We start from the raw sequence: 18904 nt of genomic DNA, 5'->3' as shown, positions 1-18904 counted from the left end.
TGTAGTGCTGTTGGCACTGTGTTCCATAGGTAGTCAGCCTGTGATGAAATAAGGCAGTTTTGGATGGATGTTGTCAGGGAACTGACATCAGAGGCACGGGAGAAGGAGAGGGTCTCTGATTCTGCAGGAGAAGGTCCCAGCGCTAGGGGGAGACTCAGCTGGGAAGAAGGGGAAGAGAATGAGTGTAACACCAGGGATCCAGGAGAGCAACGGGACAGGGAGGTGCAGGGGCTCCAGGACTCTTCGTTGGAAGTTAGTGAGGAGAGCCCAAGCACCCCGCTGCCCACGCCCACCCTGCGCAGGAGACTCCCGCGCAGTGAGAGGCGGAGACGATTGGGCGTCAAACAGCTCTTATGTTGGCAGCGCTTTAAGATACGCCCACAGACAGATTCTACGAGTGACTAAGGGCAGCCACGCTGAGATGGGCTGTGCAGTCCGGAGGGTTTAACCAGGCAATCTAATGCTCAAACGGAGCAGGATTACGCACGAGTAACTCCCAACCACTACAGATGTCTCCTAACAAACACTGTTATGCACACCACAACTGGCTCTGTTAACTCTTTTTCATGAACACCAAAGGAACGCACAACTTAAAGAGCTGATCACATTCCTTCTCATGGCAGCCCACCAACTTATAACACAGAATTGGAAGAACTTGGATCGTTTTAAACTTGCGTTATGGAGACAGGAAGCATGGGTGGTTGCTTTGATGCAAAAACAGGTAAAGGCCCAGAACTGCCCGGATATGAAAAATGGAATCTGCTTATAGCTTTTCTAAATGAAAACAATGAAAACTGGCACCCAGCACATACACAAGGCTAGTTATGGAACAATGTACACTGAAGCCATCTTTTCCTACTTGAGAGAAGGGGATAGTTTGGTTACTGTTGCAGGGATTTTATTTTATTAGATGTTATATTCATCATAAGATCTCAGAGAGGTCCACAAGATAATTTTATAACATGTATTTACTGAAACTCAATAAAACTTCCTTTTTAAAAAAAGAAAAGAAAGCACATAAAATGGCAAGGGTAAGTATTGAGCACTTGAACGTACAGTGGTACCTCAGGTTACAGACGCTTCAGGTTACAGACGCTTCAGGTTACAGACTCCACTAACCCAGAAATATTACCTCGGGTTAAGAACTTTGCTTCAGGATGAGAACAGAAAATGTGCTCCAGCAGCACGGTGGCAGCAGGAGGCCCCATTAGCTAAAGTGGTGCTTCAGGTTAAGAACAGTTTCAGGTTAAGAATGGACCTCTGGAACAAATTAAGTACTTAACCCGAGGCACCACTGTATAAGCATTTGCCAGTCCTAAAATGAAGCAGTTTCATGGTTTGTTCACGTAGCAATGAGTAACAACAACGTGCAAGAACATCGGTCTATGCAGGATGCATGTTGTGCACACCTTAAACAGATCAGAGCATATCAAATTGCACACTTCCCAGTTGATATTTCTGCTCCATCTAACACATTTTAATGGACTAAAGATGATTTCTCAAAGAACAAAAGCTTCATTCAAATATGACCTGGGATGTCTCAATTGCCATGCTACATGCTTTTTAAGGCATAATGAATCTGCCATCGTGTTACAGTACAGAATATTGATTTCTGTGTTTGTAGAATTTATATTTCGCCCTTCATCAAGAATGATCGCAAGTTGCTGACAATGGAACAGAATACAATATTTTTTTTTAAATGATATTTATTAAGGTTTCAAAGAAAAGAATTACATGAATAAAAAAAATAAAAAAATAAAAATAGAAGAAAAAATACAGAATACAAAAAAGATAAAAAACACTTTAAAAAATCAGTCTTTCCATACCTTACATTCATTTCCTTGTTTCCCTGACCTCCTCACGCCTCCCTTTTTTGTATTCCAATTCAGTTAGTTAATTCAGCAGTTTCTTTCCCTCTTTGTTTTTATCTTAGTCCTTTAACATAATATATTATAACTTTAGATTCTCACCTGTTAACAATCCATTTTTACATACACCTTTATAACATTGCTGCTTAAACCACTTAACTTCATTCTGACATCATTCTAACATTCATTAATTTTGCAATATTTCTGTAAATAGTCTTTAAATTTCTTCCAATCTTCTTCCACCGACTCTTCTCCCTGGTCTCGGATTCTGCCAGTCATTTCCGCCAAGGAACAGAATACAATAAACCATGAGGTTAAAACAGTAGATCAGAGTATCAAAACATCTCTCATCACACTGACCCTCTATCAAACCTGAAATGCCTGCTGGAGGAAGATCTTCAGCTGGTGTTGAAAGATAAAATCAGTGCTCGCCATCTCTGGGTGGGGAGCGTGTTCCACAATTGCTTCTAGCTGCATGCAGTTTTCCTCCCCCACCCAAATCAGTTTAACTTTTCATTATCCAACACATCTTTCTCTAAATTGAAAGAACAATCTATCGGAAGCAGATCTCTACATATGCATGCATATCTTTTCTGGAAATACTCTTAAAAAACACTCTGGAATCGCTGCTGCAGTTTTTAATAAGGGAATGCAGGAAAGGGGCTAAAACACCCCCCACACACCTATCATTCTACCCAGTGCCCCCATTCACAAAAATAAATGCAAAATGCTTAAGTAAAAAAGTTATATATTTCAGAGAAACTCACACTGTGTCCACCATTGCTCTCCCTCCCTCCCTCCCTCTCTCTCTCACACACATGAGATTGGCAGACAAATACTACACACAATAAAAAGCTGCTGAAAGTATGAAGCAATTCCGGTTGCTCTTTCTGGTGAGGAGGTGTGGCCTTCAAGAAAAACGCTCTGAGCATGCTCAGAACACTTGATTCAGATAAGATCCACAATGAAGCAGATCTATTAAGGTTGTTGTGTGACTATGAATATGCTGTAGCTGCATGCTGTCTCCACTGTCCTGATTGGCTTCCTAACAGGAGAGAGTGGGAACCCATAAAGCTGCTAGGACTAACCCTGCTAAAATGCTATTTTTTAAAGATTTTGTTCTTCCACTTGGAGACAGATGGGAAGGGACCTCCTAGCTATAGTAATAGTTATGGAGTAGGATTCATAGCTGTCAACTTTCCCCCCTTTTTAAGGGAAATTCCCTTATTCCGAATAGGATTCCTTGGAAGAAATACTACTAATTTATTTAGTAGTTTTTTAGTAGTTATTTAGTAGGGATTGGCTGAGCACTGCAAAGAGCTGATTGGCCAGAAAATGAGAGATTGACAGAAATGTCTATGTAAGTCTCCATAAGTTCAAATGGGAGGATAGTGGGTATATGGGAAGGGTTGTACTTTTTAGATATTTCCGAACTTGGGGGCTAATTTGGCATATTTTGACCTTTCTACAACATTGAACCCTGGTAGGGTTCCAGACGGCTGTGTTTGAAGACTCCAGGGTTGCCTTGCCCTGGTCAGGTGGCAGGTGAAGGGCTTTAATCTCCAGGTGGTTGAGAGTGCCAACAACAACAACAACTGTGCATGTGGCTTGCAAGCTTCATCCCAGCAGGCACTGAGTGCAAATTATAGCATAGGTGCACTGCAGGGTCTGCCTTCCATCTCTCCCCTCTCCCAATTAACATCTGTCTCCAAGGCCCAACCCTGTGACATCACTAATCCCTGAGGAAACAAAGACACAGAGATAGGGAAACAGAGAAAGAGAGAGAGTGTGTGTTGCAGAAGCTGGTCAGGAATGATATATGGAGGACTGCTTCTGTTTCCATCCCAGACAGGTGACAGCATCCTGCTGTCTGTCTTTTATCTGTCTCAGCACAAGGACCCAATGTGGAATGCATCCTCCCTATTGCAGAGCTGAGCTACCTGTGCTTGACAGGCTTTCATTTATCAAACTGAGATAAGAAAGCAGGAGACAGGGGAAGGGGGTGGGGAGAAGGAATCAGATCTATGACTATTGAAATATCTTAATTACTATTCAGGATTGCCTCTGTCTCCCCCCCTCTCTTTTCTGTAAATTCAACTCATATAACGATAACAACAACAACAACAACAACAACAACACATTTGAAATGCAGAAAATGGTGGACGACACAGGTTTTGTACTTGCAAATTTTGCTTAGCAGTCTCACTCACAGCCTAATTGGAGCAGTTGGAAAGGCTGCGGGAGTTTGCTCTCATGATAACCCCATGACACAAGGGTTTCCCATGCTAAAGATGGGGGAACAGAGGCTGGAAGAGAGTCACTTATCCATAGCTGCATATAGGGAGCTTCACGGATAACACTGGTCTTGAATGTAGTTCCTTCAGATCTAATAATAATAATAATAATAATAATAATAATAATAATAATAATAATAGTAGCCCACTCATAATAATAAATAATAATAATAATAATAATAATAATAATAATAATAATAATAATAGCCCACTCATCTGGGTGACTCCCAACAGATTAAAAACAGAATAAAACATCAAATATTAAAAACTTCCCTAAACAGGGCTGCCTTCAGATGTCTTCTAAAAGTCAGATAGTTGTTTATTTCCTTGACATCTGATGGGAGGGTGCTCCACAGGGTGGGCGCCACCACCAAGAAGACCCTCTGCCTGGTTCCCTGTATCCTCACATCTCGCAGTGAGGGAAATGCCAGAAGGCCCTCAGAGCTGGACCTGAGTTTGATATAGTACCTTCTGGTGGACGCCCCCTGCATTAGTGGTCTCCTGGCTGTGAGTTTACTTAATGGAAGCTTGTGGGTGCCAATTTCTATTTCCCACAATGTCCCCAAGATAACATTGCATCACGGCATTGTGGGAAGTTAAAATGGCTGCCTGCGGTTATCACTATCTCCAGAGTGGCTGGGGAAACCCAGCCAGATGGGCAGGATTTAAATAAATTATTAGTATTAGTATTAGTATTAGTATTAGTATTAGTATTAGTATTAGTATTAATATTAGTATTAGTATTAGTATTAGTATCAGCACCTGACAGCCTTGGACAACTGCCAGGGCCCCAGCACTGACTTCTAATGGAGGAGGAGTTCACCATCTCCCAAGGTAATCTGTTCCACTCTTGAACAGCTTTCACCGTCAGAAAGGTCTTCCTAGTGTTTAGTTGGAAGTTCCTTTCTTGCAATTTGAATTCACTGGTTTGGGTGAATACCCTCTGGAGCAGCAGAAACAAGCTTGCTCCATCTTCCATGTGCCAGCCCTTCAGATATTTGAAGATGGCTATCATATCGCCTCTCAGTTTTCTCTTCTCCAGGCTAAACATACTCAGAACCATTTCTGACGAAGCTTGGTTTCCGATGCCTCTATTATCTTGGCTGCCTGCCTCTGCAGCACATTCCAGCTTGTCAGCATCCTTTTAAAGCTGTGATGCCCAGAACTAGACACAGTACTCCAGGTGATGGCTGACCATAGGCGCCGACTCCATGGGGCTTGAGGGGGCTCGAGCCCCCTCAAAAATTTTTTTGGGGGGGCTCAGCCCCCCCAATAATCTCAGGCGGGCGCCCTTCCAGCAGAGCGCCGCCGCCGTCCCCCGCCTCCTCCTTCGCCAGCCAGCCAGCCGCGCGCCCTAATCGGAGAGCCCCGGCTGGAAATCCCGCGAGAACAGGGGAATCCCGACTGGCCACACCTCCCAGCCAGCCAATCGGCTGGCTGGGGGGGCGTGGCTTGCCCTATTTAGGGCCGGAGCCACTTTATTTGCATATTCATGAGCTTATTTATTATTCATGAGCTTTCCCGGGCCCCCCCAATATTTTTTCTAAGTCCGCGTCCCTGTGGCTGACCAAGGCATAAAGGATCTGGTCAAAGCACTGCCAGGAGCTCACTGGCTTTCAGATACAGGTGTTTTTTTAAAAAAATCCTGAAATAAGTGGTTTGCAAAGCAGAATAATACTGTGTAAAGAGGGTTCTGTATGTGAGATTAACTAATCCTATAAAATGTTCCCCTTAGTTAAAACTTTAGAAACTAGTGCTGTGGGGACACTAAATCACATTTTTGTATGATTTAATTTTTTTAATCAATGTATTTCGCTTTGAACACTGGGAGGATATAATCTTATTTTCCTTTGTGAGCATGTCCATCATGTCGCTTGACAGTAATATATATTGACTGAAACCCCAGTTCTGTCTAATCTCATCACCTTTTGTATCCTTTGCATTCTTTAGTAAAAGGGGAGAGGGAACAGAAAGCTTTGATAAACTGAAATAGCATAAGTAATAAATACTTAAATTCCAAAGACTTATTAAACTGAGAGTGAAAGTTCCTGGCCGATGCAGACTCTTCTGTTGTATTTTCTCAGAGCTTTCATTTGCATTTAAATTACTTCCCCCCCCCTCCCAGCCTTAAATTGTCAGGGTATTAAACTAAAATTATATCACAGTGTTATGCCTTCCTGCTTTGCGTTTGCAAACGGACTCCTTGCAACCTTTATTCTTCAACCCACGGACAAGCACACATTCTCAAAGAACCTTGAAAAGAACTCCAAAGCTGTTTTCTCATTGAGGTATAACCTGTACCCCCCTTTTTTTTTTGCCTGGGAGGCTCCTGTGCTTTTAATGAGCTAACATTGTTCATACTGGCTGGGGCTGATGGGAGTTGTAGTCCAATAACACCTGGAGAGCATGGGGTTGGGGAAGGCTGTTTTATCTTGAGTTTCAAATGTTTTGCTTTTCTCCTTCGTGGGAAAACCAAACCTAGAGAACGTCATCCCTGACTGATCTCTGAGTGCAAGTAACCAAATAAAACTGACTGAACATATTTATTTCACACACATTTGCAATCATTTTAAAACGGCCCTAATTCTGTAACTGGTAGCTAATAAAAATGTACATTAATGGCTAAATGGTATTACGTGGCTTTACAATGTTTTAGTATGAGCACGGCATGTAATCTCATGTAAATCTGTCCTAAATTCTAGTTATGCTGGCTAAATATGTGTTGTAGCTTCTGGATATACTACAGTAATAGGATACAAAGGTTTATTGCTCAAAGTCTTTGAAATCCAGAAGAAGGACCATGGTTGCAAAGGCTGCTGTGTTCTATAAGCTTTTCTGCAGTGGCATCTGTTTGAAAGGCATTTTCTTGTGAGTGGACACAGATATTCCATTCATACAATATATACTGCTGCTGCAGGTTCAAAGTTGAAAGGAAGTAATAGAAATTCTTCAGCAATGCAGCAATATGCAAGCCCCAACAAGCTCTTGATCTCCACTCCTATCATACAAATACACATTTGCTCTTATATACACAGGAAAGAAATACTTCACACTTTTAAAAAAAATATACATAATTTTTATAAACTTTTCTGTTTTACAATTTAAAATACTCATTTTACATCTTTAAAATATTAATAACTTCCCTTCTTCTCTTTCCATGGTTCATTTTACATATCACAAATCCTTGAAAATTGTACAAAACTATACTATTCAGTATTCCATTACTGCATCCATTAAAACTTATTTAAACTGTTGAAATAAAAAAATTCCTTCCAGTAGCACCTTAAAGACCAACTAAGTTAGTTCTTGGTATGAGCTTTCGTGTGCATGCACACTTCTTCAGATACACTGAAACAGAAGTTGCCAGATCCTTCTATATAGTGAGAAGGTGGGGAGGGGTGTTACTCAGAAGGGTGGTGGGAATGGGAGATAGGCAGATAGCTGAGAGAGCCTCTTGACGACTCTTAACGACTGTAATAGGTCTTACAGGAAAAGGCAAGGGGTGGGAAGGGTTAGTTATGTATAGTGAGATAAGAATCCAATGTCTTTGTTCAGCCCAGGTCTTTTCATGGTTTTAAGTTTGGTAATGAGTTGTAATTCAGCAGCTTCTCTTTCCAGTCTATTTCTGAAATTCCTTTGTAGTAAAACAGCTACTTTGAGATCTTGTATAGAATGTCCTGGGAGATTGAAGTGTTCTCCTACTGGTTTCTCTGTTCTGTGATTCTTGATGTCAGATTTATGTCCGTTTATTCTTTGGCGTAAGGTTTGGCCTGTTTGTCCAATATAGAGAGCTGAAGGACACTGTTGGCATTTGATGGCATACACAATGTTAGACGATGAGCAATTAAATAGTCCCGAGATGGTATGTGTGATGTTGTTGGGGCCAGTAATGGTGTTGTCCGGGTGTATGTGGCAGCAAAGTTGGCATCTGGGTTTATTGCAGGCTCTGGTGCCAGTGTCTGTGTTAAGTCTGGTTGTAGTATTATTGTGGGTTAGGAGTTGTTTAAGATTGGGTGGCTGTCTCTAGGCAATGAAAGGTCTTCCTCCCAGAGCTTGAGAAAGAGAACTGTCATTGTCCAGGAGAGGTTGTAGATCTCTGATGATGCGTTGTACTGTTTTAACTTGGGAGCTGTATGTGATGACTAGAGGTGTTCTGTTATTTTCTTTTTTGGGTCTGTCTTGCAGCAAGTTCTCTCTGGGTATCAGTCTGGCTCTGTTGATCTGTTGTCTAACTTCATCTGCTGGGTATTTTAGTTCTGAGAAGGTTTGCTGTAGATCCCTTAGGTGAGAGTCTCTGTCTGTAGAATTGGAACAGATGCGGCTGTAACGTAGTGCCTGGCTATATACAATGGACTGTTTGGTATGTTTGGGATGGTAGCTAGAGGCATGTAGATATGTTTGTCGGTCAGTTGGTTTGCGGTATAAGGTGGTGTCTATGCGCCCATCCTGTATTTTTATAGTAGTGTCCAAAAAATGTATTTCTTGCATAGATTGATTCATTGTAAGGTTGATTGTGGGGTGAAAATCATTAAATTTCTGGTGAAAGGTGTCCAGGGTCTGTTGACCATGTGTCCAGATGATAAAAATATCGTCAATGTATCGCAGGTACAAGAGAGGTTTGAGTGGGTAGGAGTTCAGAAAACGTTGTTCTAAATCTGCCATGAAGATGTTGGCATACTGTGGGGCCATGCGGGTGCCCATTGCTGTGCCGCTGATCTGAAGAAATAGGTCATCACCGAATTTGAAGTTGTTGTGGGTAAGGACAAATTGGCAGAGTTTAGTGGCAAGGTCCGCTGTGGTTTTATCTGATATGGTGTTCCTTATAGCTTGTAAACCATCGTTGTGTGGGATGTTGGTATACAGAGATTCCACATCCATAGTAGCTAGTATAGTATTGTTGGGAAGATTATTTAAAGATTGTATTTTCCTCAGAAAATCTGTGGTGTCACGTACATAGCTGGGAGCATTGATGGCATATGGTTTCAGAACAGAGTCCATATAACCGGAGACACCCACTGTAACAGTGCCAATACCTGAAATGATGGGGCGTCCTGGATTTCCTGGTTTGTGTATTTTGGGTAGAAGATAGAAAGTTCCTGGTCGAGGTTCTGTTGGTGTGTTGGTGAGGATCTGTTCTTGGATGTGGGGGGGGGGTAGCTCCTTAACAATCTTGTTTAGTTCTTTCTTGTATTCTTGTGTGGGGTCTGAGTCCAATTTTGTGTAAAAGGCGGTATTGGAAAGTTGTTTGTGAGCCTCCTGAATGTAGTCAGTTTTGTTCATGATGACGACAGCTCCACCTTTGTCTGCTTCTTTAATTATAATATCTGGGTTGTTTCTGAGATTATTCCCACCCCTTGCCTTTTCCTGTAAGACCTATTACAGTCGTTAAGAGTCGTCAAGAGGCTCTCTCAGCTATCTGCCTATCTCCCATTCCCACCACCCTTCTGAGTAACACCCCTCCCCACCTTCTCACTATATAGAAGGATCTGGCAACTTCTGTTTCAGTGTATCTGAAGAAGTGTGCATGCACACGAAAGCTCATACCAAGAACTAACTTAGTTGGTCTTTAAGGTGCTACTGGAAGGAATTTTTTTATTTTGACTATGGCAGACCAACACGGCTACCTATCTACTACTTAAACTGTTGAATTTATCTTAATGCTGCCAGCCTTTTCAGCTGTGCACAATTATTTCCCTTATATTCAATATACATTTTCCAATCTTCTTTGAATGTATGCTCTTCTTGTTCTCTTCTTATTCTATATGTCTGCACGTTGTGTATATTCTGTCAACTTAAGTTGCTATTCTTCTTTGGTTGGGACCTCGCCCATTTTTGGGCTAACAAAACACGGGCCACAGTAGTAGGCATATATGAATAACCTTTTTTGACACGTGGGAATTTCAGTCTGAATTATCCCCAACAGAAAGGACTGCTTTTTTTTTTAAGTACTTACTTTAAAACATTTTTTTTCAATTCATTATAGATCATTTCCCAATACTCTTTTACCCTTTTACAAGTCCACCACATGTGAAAGAACTTTCCCTCAACCACTTTGCACCTCCAGCACTTTTCTGATTCAGTCTTATACATCTTAGCAAGCCTACTTGGAGTTAAATACCATCTGTTAATCATTTTCAGGTAGTTCTCCTGAAATACTTCTCACTTTGTTTTATGCAGGAGTGGCTGGCAACAACCTCCCCAGAGTGATATCGCTGCTGCTTACCAGGATTGTGTGGAGTCAGGCAGGACGGTGGTGGTCGGGACAGTGTGGGTACACCAGTGGAGCATGTGGGAATGTTCAGGGATGCAGGAGAGGATATATTGTTTGATTATAGCCTTTCCAACTTGTGTAACAAGTTTCACAATTTAGCAGTTACATTCCCCTTTTAAACTTACAGCGGATGCGTTTGCTCAGGCTCGCTAACTGTTCTGGTATTTTCCCGTTATTCCCTCATAAAAGATAAGACATGACATAGTCTTCTATGAAAGTATAAAAAAGAGTTTACTCACATTCTGTTCACAATCGGATCCCAGAAGGCAGACTTAGCTTAGAAAAGTAACATATGCCTAGAAACTATCTCATAAGAAGACAGTCCCTTTGTCCTCTCTTGGCTGGAGGCCAAGAGAGCATCTTTGGCTAACCAGATGTTGCTTCTTCGATGCATGTAGTCAAAGAGAGAGAGATGGCTGCCCTGCCCTGTGCTTTTGTTGTTACCTGCACAGGTGAGGCCACACCCACCTCTAGTCACATGCAGAGGAAGTCTGTCCCAGCCCAGAAGGAAACAGGAAGTTTACCTGCTGGCTGGACAAACATTCCTCTCCATGTGTGGTGATAGGGAAGAATCTTGAAGATGAGAAGACGAAGATGAGAATAGGAGCATGTCCTTGTACCTTGCAAGGTACAGCATCTGCAGCGTCTACCCTAAATTCTATAGGCAGCAGGTGCTCTAGGTGACTTAAAGCAGCAGTGGCTAACCTGTGACCCTGCAGAAGATGCTGAACTACAGCTGAGGCTGATGGGAGTTGTAGTCCACAGCATCCAGAAGGCAAAGGATTGGGGAAGGCTGGGATAGTGGTTCCACCAGAAGATATGGGGCAACTGCAAAGGAGGGAACTAACCATTTCAGGACTAGTTAAAGAAACCCATCCCCCAAAGGACTACCCTTCCATCAACCTGAGATCAAGCCATCTAAATCCTTTTATCCATGCTGACCTATTGCAGGGAAGCTGTTGGCATTGGTGTGGGGAGCCACTACCTTCCTGCGCTAATGCTCTCTACATGTGCAATGTGCAGGTCACATGTGTGCATTTGTTGCAGTTCAGCCTCACTGCATTTCACTCTCCTAATTCTTTTCCACCAGCTCAGATTACATTCACCCAAAGCAGGGGCCCAGATTGAGTCCATGCTCTTATACAAGGCTTCTTAGCACATCTTAGCTGGCTAATACTGAGAGGTTGTAATTAGAGCTGAGCCAATTTTTTAAAAAAGAAAACACCTACCTCTTCATCTTGATGGTGTGTTCATTTGGATTAAGCCTTAGGTTGTAAACTGATGTTTTGGGGCTTCTTTGGCAACATCTGCTACTGTATAATTTGGCTTCTTTTGCTTGGGGAGAACCCAGAAACAGAGAGTTGTCCTTTAGCCCTTAAAGGTAAAGGTAAAGGGACCCCCGACCATTAGGTCCAGTCGTGACCGACTCTGGGGTGGTGGTGCTCATCTCGCTTTATTGGCTAAGGGAGCCAGCGTACAGCTTCTGGGTCATGTGGCCAGCCTGACTAAGCCGCTTCTGGTGAACCAGAGCAGCACATGGAAATGCCGTTTACCTTCCTGCCGGAGCAGTACCTGTTTATCTTTCGAACTTTCGAACTGCTAGGTTGGCAGGAGCAGGGACTGAGCAATGGGAGCTCCCCGTCGCGGGGATTCGAACTGCCGACCTTCTGATCGGCAAGTCCTAGGCTCTGTGGTTTAACCCACAGCGCCACCCACGTCCCCCCTTTAGCCCTTGTCCCTTGGAATATTGGGAACGTCCAGAGTACAGCATGAGATCTGGATAAAACAGGCGTGGGGGCAACTCTTCTATCTTTACAGGCTTGAAAATCCACCAGTACTTTGGGTGCAAATTTCTCTCAACACATTTGGTTGCATCGTTCCCTAACATACGTGTTTTGCTTTGCAAAACAATTCTTTCATCCATGCTCATTCAGAAATGCCTCTTTTAGTCCAGTCCCCATCTGCTCATTCGCAGCAACCAAGCTAGCCAAATTCATGACACCACATGATTTACCATATAGGTCACGGATCTGTGAGAGGGCAAGAAGGGAAGAGAGTGGGTGTGAGACGTCTCTTAGGTATGAGCTGTGCTGGATGTTAAGCCACCAGAGATCAAGCCTTGCCTTTCATTACTTTCCCATTACTGAGAACAATTACCTGGCAAAAAAAAATCAAAATCAAAATTACGCTGAAGCAAATGCCTTGCTATGCCTGCAGGGTCCTGGACCACAGCTGGGGTGAAGGCAGGCTGAATGGTGGAGGAGGAGGATTATTATTAAAGCAAATGAATAAGGAGAGGGAATGTCATATCTTGCCCAGGGTTAGCTCTCTGGCCCATTTATAAGAGGCTGATGAGTAGCAGGGATGATGGCAGTTTTAGCAGTTGGCTTGTATTTATGAGATGCTCTTCCTTAGAATCCCCATGACAGGGTGAGCTCCCGTTGGTCGGTCCCAGCTCCTGCCAACCTAGCAGTTTGAAAACACATCAAATGCAAGTAGATAAATAGGTACCGCTCCAACAGGAAGGTAAACGGCGTTTCCGTGTGCTGCTCCGGTTTGCCAGAAGCAGCTTAGTCATGCTGGCCACATGACCTGTCTGCGGACAAATGCCGGCTCCCTCGGCCTATAGAGCGAGATGAGTGTGCAACTCCAGAGTCATCTGCAACTAGACCTAACAGTCAGGGGTACCTTTACCTTTACTTCCTTAGAAAGTAGGCACAGCCCCATCGCTGGTAACTTTTAAAAGAACTTAGGTAGAGCAACCCTACCTTACACTGGTGGGATAGGGGTGGTGGAAGAGTTGGATTCAGTTCACATTTAATGGCAAGCCTACCTATTTTTCATTTTCTGAAACAATATGTCAACTGAAACACGGCTGTACTTCCTAACAGTCTTCAAGGGTAGCTCCTGGAGAGCATGTTGCAGTAGTCAATATCAGAGGCTTTCAGAGCACAGATAACTGAAGCCAGATTATCCTGGGATTGTGAAGGTGGTTAGGATGTCTCATGCCTCATTTCTCCTGCTCAGTTGGCAAGACACCTATGCCAGCAAAGTTTTCTCGAAGCAGACTTCCAAGGGCATGCGCATGGCATGTTGTCCTTCCAGCATTTGCACCATTTTCTGAAGACCCTGCACAAATAAAGAGAGGATCGTTCCTTTAAGATGTTTTGCCTTTAATTTGCTTTTTAACTGATTGACTCATTCTAAGGGGCTTCAATGTGGGTTTTAATTTTATTTGATACGGCTTTTATTATGCTCTACTGCTCATTGTAAGGGGTGTAATGTGGGCTTTAATTTGATGTTGCAAGTTTTTATGTTTATACAGTTTTATGTTTACTTTCAACAAGCCTTCTAAATGGATTTTCTTTTCTATCCCAGTTGGCATCTGTAATGGATTTGAAATTGTTTTATTATATATATATATATATGCAGTTGTTTTAAATATGCTTTTATTGGATCGTGAAATCACTTTGAGTGACTTCATGGGAAGCAATCCATAAATTAAATTGTTACTGTTATTAATTTACTACTCCTCCTAATAATAATAACAATGCTATGCAATTATTTTGCACACTGTCTTGTGAAGGCTAGTGCTCTGAAATATAATGGTTCTGGTTAATACAGGTCTGGAAAAAGTAAGCTTACCAGGCAACCCTCATGATATCTACTCATTCGAGTGTACTATTGAATCCTATAGGGCTTACTCACAAGTAAGTGGGGTTAGAGTTGCAGGTCTAGTGTTGCAGCCAATGCTAGTCCTACTCAGAGTAGATCTATTGAAATGAATGAACATGCCTAAGGCTACAAATCCCAACCACACTTACCTGAGAGTGAGTTGCACTCAGTTCAACAGAACACTCTTCTGTTCTGAGTAAACACGGTCAGGTTTGGGCGGTTAGGTCTATTAATTTCCTCGGGACTACTCAGAGTAAAACTTAGTTGGATTCAACCATTGTCTCTCAGATGGTTCTGTCTTTGTTTTTGTTTTTTCATGTGTCAGTTGAGCCTGAGAAGTCAGGCTTAGGGTGTGTTCACAGTACTGCCTTAGAGCGCAGCAAAATTGCCGCCCCCCCATGTATTTCACAGCTCTTTTCACTAACCCTCCTGCTGTTCACATCTGCATGGCTTCATTAATGTCAGATTTGTTTCTGTTTGTGTCCACACCAGGGACCACAGACAGGGCAGATATGTCTTTAACTTGTGCCAAGGTGTCCACACCTTGGCTATGGACTCAGACTAGCTCGAGAAGCAATGCACCAAACAGCAGTATATTATAACAAAGTACAATATATGTATGTATTTTTGATAATGTTGTGTGAATGTGGATTAAAAACCCAGCAGTGAAATCGCAGTGAGTACACAGTAAACAGGAGTGTGAACACAGCCTGAGTCATTCACCTGGGAGAGTGTGAGGCAACTTGGGGGAGTGTGTGGATATCACATTGCTCCAAACGCCAGCTGTGATTGAAATGTAAAACTTGAGAAGGTTGCCTCTGCAAATATCAGGGTTTAGAAGGTACACAAAATCCAGCTGTCAACATGCAAATCGCCTACAAAATCTTCCTGGTGAGCAGCTGTTGTCACTGAGCCAATCATAATGCTAATTGGATTGGAGCGATTGAAGAGGGGTTAAAGAAAGTGACAAGGAAACAATTTGTCTTTTCCTTGTTTGGTTAAGCTTTCAAGATGTTTTTCCTTTCCCGCTTTCTTGAAAGGTCACTCCTGAATGCATTTCTAAAGTGAAATGAATAATATATTCGGCTTCTCAGATAAACATCCTCTTTCTAGGCCACTTTGCTTTTGGATAGTCATACTAGGTATTAGAGGAGGGGTAGCCAATGTGTTACAAAGACTGCGGGGAACCTTTGGCCCTCCAGATGTTGCTGAACTACAACTCCCATCACCCTGGCCATTGGCCATGCTTGCTTTGGTTGTTGGGAGTTGTAGTTTCCCCACACATGCTGCGCATGTCAATTCCTAGGCAAATGTATACAGTGGTAGGTACCTCGGGTTACATACGCTTCAGGTTACAGACTCCGCTAACCCAGAAATAGTACCTCGGGTTAAGAACTTTGCTTCAGGATGAGAACAGAAATCATGCTTCAGTGGCGCGGCAGCAGCAGGAGGCTCCATTAGCTAAAGTGGTGCTTCAGGTTAAGAACAGTTTCAGGTTAAGAACGGATCTCCGGAATGAATTAAGTACTTAACCCGAGGTACCACTGTACAGCAAAATCAGCTGATGTGGCGCCTATCAGATGATGCTGAATTTCACATCCTTCCCTCCCTGACCATTTGTCACACTGCCTGGGACTAATTGCCATTGCAGTTCAAAACATTCAGAGAGCAACATGCATACCCCACCCTCCACCATCAGGAAATGCGAAAACAGTCTAGATGTCAAGTGCCAGGATGAGTCTAGTTCCCTGGTGAAGTATTGCTTTGGAATGACGTTAAGTCATGCCCCAGAGTCATGGTGGGAAATTACAATGGTGGATACCAGCCAGAACCACCCTGCTTCCATGGCTGGGCAAAGGAAAACTGGGGGTTACCCAACCCTGAGAGCACTGCAAAGCCCAAGTGGCTCCAGTTGGCATTTGGGGTGGGACTCACTGAAGGCCTAGGCAGTATAGGCTGGATTCAGTACAGTAGGCTAGATTCTACACATATCCACAGACTGCTCTCTGTTCTCCATCTGTCAGGCGGCAGTAAGCAAGTCCCACAGGGGGTTGCCAGGAATGTAGAAGACAAGGAAAAGTTCTTACCACCTGCTTTTTACTCAATATTTACACAGAGAGGCCTGGATCACAGCCTCTTGGGATAATGGTGTTGTCCTGAGTTAATCTCCACAAACCCCCCACCCGTCTCTCCCACTTGCTTATCACCTCTATGGGTGCTGACAAGGGCCCTCTGCCTTTGAGCTCTCCTACTTTCAAGGCTTGCCAGGTTCTGGGGGAGGGTGGACCTGAAATGCTTTCTAAAGACACTGTGTCCATCAGTTGTCACCTCCCTGGTGCTCCCCCTTCCTCCCCCCCCATTATTTCCCAACTGTCCCCCTCATCTGCTTCTGAGCTGTGACCTCCCTCAAGCCCCTGTTGTACTTCTGAACTGTCTTCCTCTTCTCTAGAAGGGTCAGGCTGGGGAGGTTGTCTCCACCATCCCTCCTCTGCCCAGTTCCTGACACCATCCAAGCAAGCAAGCGACATTATCAGCATCCAAGCAGACATTCCTGTCAGACAGACACACCCAAGGAGAGTGTGAAGAAGGGCCTGTCAAGGGCGTGACCTATTGTAGTGGGTATGGCCTGTGGAGAGTCCTGAGGGACTTGATAGAGAGGTTCCTCATCACTGGTTTAGGCCATTGGGAATTGGCTGTTGATGTTGACCCCTGTTGCCAGGCCTGCCATCGACTTGGGTTACCCAAAACCTGGCTGCATCACTACAGCCCTGACACATTGCTTAACTGATGATAGGCTTGGGAATCGCCATGTGCAGTTAACCGTCTCCCTGCTCTCATCCAGAAGCATTTTGCAAATGATTAGTGCCTTCACAAATGCTGGATTTATTATCGCCCTGTTACTTCTCGTTTCTACTCGGTTACAATTAAGAGTTAGGGCCAAGGCTGCTTTACAGTTTCGTTTTATTAAAATCCCTGGCTTCCCATTCACGTTATTAGAATAGAGGTAATAAAGTATGGCTAGGGCACAGAACGGCAAATATGCCTTCGTTTTATGGGCGCTTGTTCCTCCTTTGTGTAGGAATGGCAGAGAGACTCAAATGCAGCTCAGTCGTCAAAGTAAGGGCACATGTGGAAAAGGTACGTCTCATTTGGGTCCTTGGCATTTCAGCCAAAGGAGAGGAACTGGTATCTCAGCCAGCAGAGGAACATAGGAAAAGTGCTTGTACTGAGGCCATATCCATGCTATACATTTAAAACACCATGATACCACTTCCCCCAAAGAATTCTGGGAGCTGTAGTTTGCTAAGGGTGCTGAGGGTTGTTAGGAGACTCCTCTCCTAGAGTTACAGTTCCCATAGTGGTTTAACAACCAATCCCAGGAAACTCTGGAAATTGTAGTTATGTGAGAGGAATAAGGGATTTCCTAACAATGCTTCCTTTGCAAGCTACCTGCTCCCAGAATTCTTTGTGGGCAGCCATTTTTAAAGTAGTATTAAAGTAAAGGTAAAGGTACCCCTGCCCGTACGGGCCAGTCGTGTCCGACTCTAGGGTTGTGTGCTCATCTCGCTCTAGAGGCCGTGAGCCGGCACCGTCCGAAGACACTTCCGGGTCACGTGGCCAGCGTGACGAAGCTGCAGCTGGCGAGCCAGCACCAGCGCAGCACACGGAAACGCCGTTTACCTTCCCGCTATAAAGCGGTACCTATTTATCTACTTGCACTTAAGGGTGCTTTCTAGGTGGTCCTGCTAGGTGGGCAGGAGCTGGGACCGAACAATGGGAGCTCACCCCGCCGCGGGGATTCGAACCACCGACCATGCGATCAGCAAGTCCTAGGCACTGAGGTTTTACCCACAGCGCCACCCGCGTCCCGCAAAGTAGTATTATGGTATAATAATAATAATAATAACAACAACAACAACAACAACAACAACAACAACAACAACAACACACACAATAAAAGATCAAACATTAAAAACTTCCCTAAACAGGGCTGCTTTCGGATATCTTCTAAAAGTCAGATAGTTGTTTATTTCCTTGACATCCGATGGGATGGCATTCCACAGGGCGAGTGCCACCACCGAGAAGGCCCTCTGCCTGGTTCCCTGTAATGTCGCTTCTCGCAGTGAGGGAACCGCCAGAAGGCCCTCAGTGCCTGGACTGAATGATGAGGGTGGAGATGCTCCTTCAGGTATACTGGGCCAAGGCCGTTTAGGGTATTATGGTGGTAGACGATTTTGCCTACCTGGGTTCCACCATAATCAACAACCTCTCCATCGACGCTGAGCTGGATGAGCGTATTGGCAAGGCAGCTACGGCAATGATTTGCCTCTCCAAAAGGGTATGGGGGAATGTGATGCTAATGTCCAATACAAAGATGAAGGTCTACTAGGCTTGCATGTTGAGCATGCTGCTTTATGGAAGTGAGTTGTGGGCAACTTACAACCACCAGGAGGGACACATAAGCACCTTCCACATGTGCTGCATCAGGAAGATTTCGGGCTATAGCCCTTTCAAAGGACCTTGAGCAATACAATGGAATCTACAAATACTCTATTTACTATTCTAAAATAATCTGTGTTATATATGTATAATTGGGGTTGGGTGGAAAAAAACCAGAAAACAGGGTATGGTGAATGGAATGGAGTAGCCTGGAAAGGGCATGGCTAGCTGCGTGGCTGATATCTTGAACATGAACAGTCTACACTCCCAACATTTTGGGGCAGGCCCTGCTTGTTCACACTTAATTCTAGCTTCTCATGAAGGACAGAAATATAGAAATCTGTTTTATATCGAAT

The sequence above is a fragment of the Podarcis bocagei genome (genome assembly GCF_964188305.1).
Source record: "Podarcis bocagei genome assembly, chromosome: 7".
NCBI classification, from domain to species: domain Eukaryota; kingdom Metazoa; phylum Chordata; class Lepidosauria; order Squamata; family Lacertidae; genus Podarcis; species Podarcis bocagei.
Note: the sequence above shows the minus strand (reverse complement) of the source record.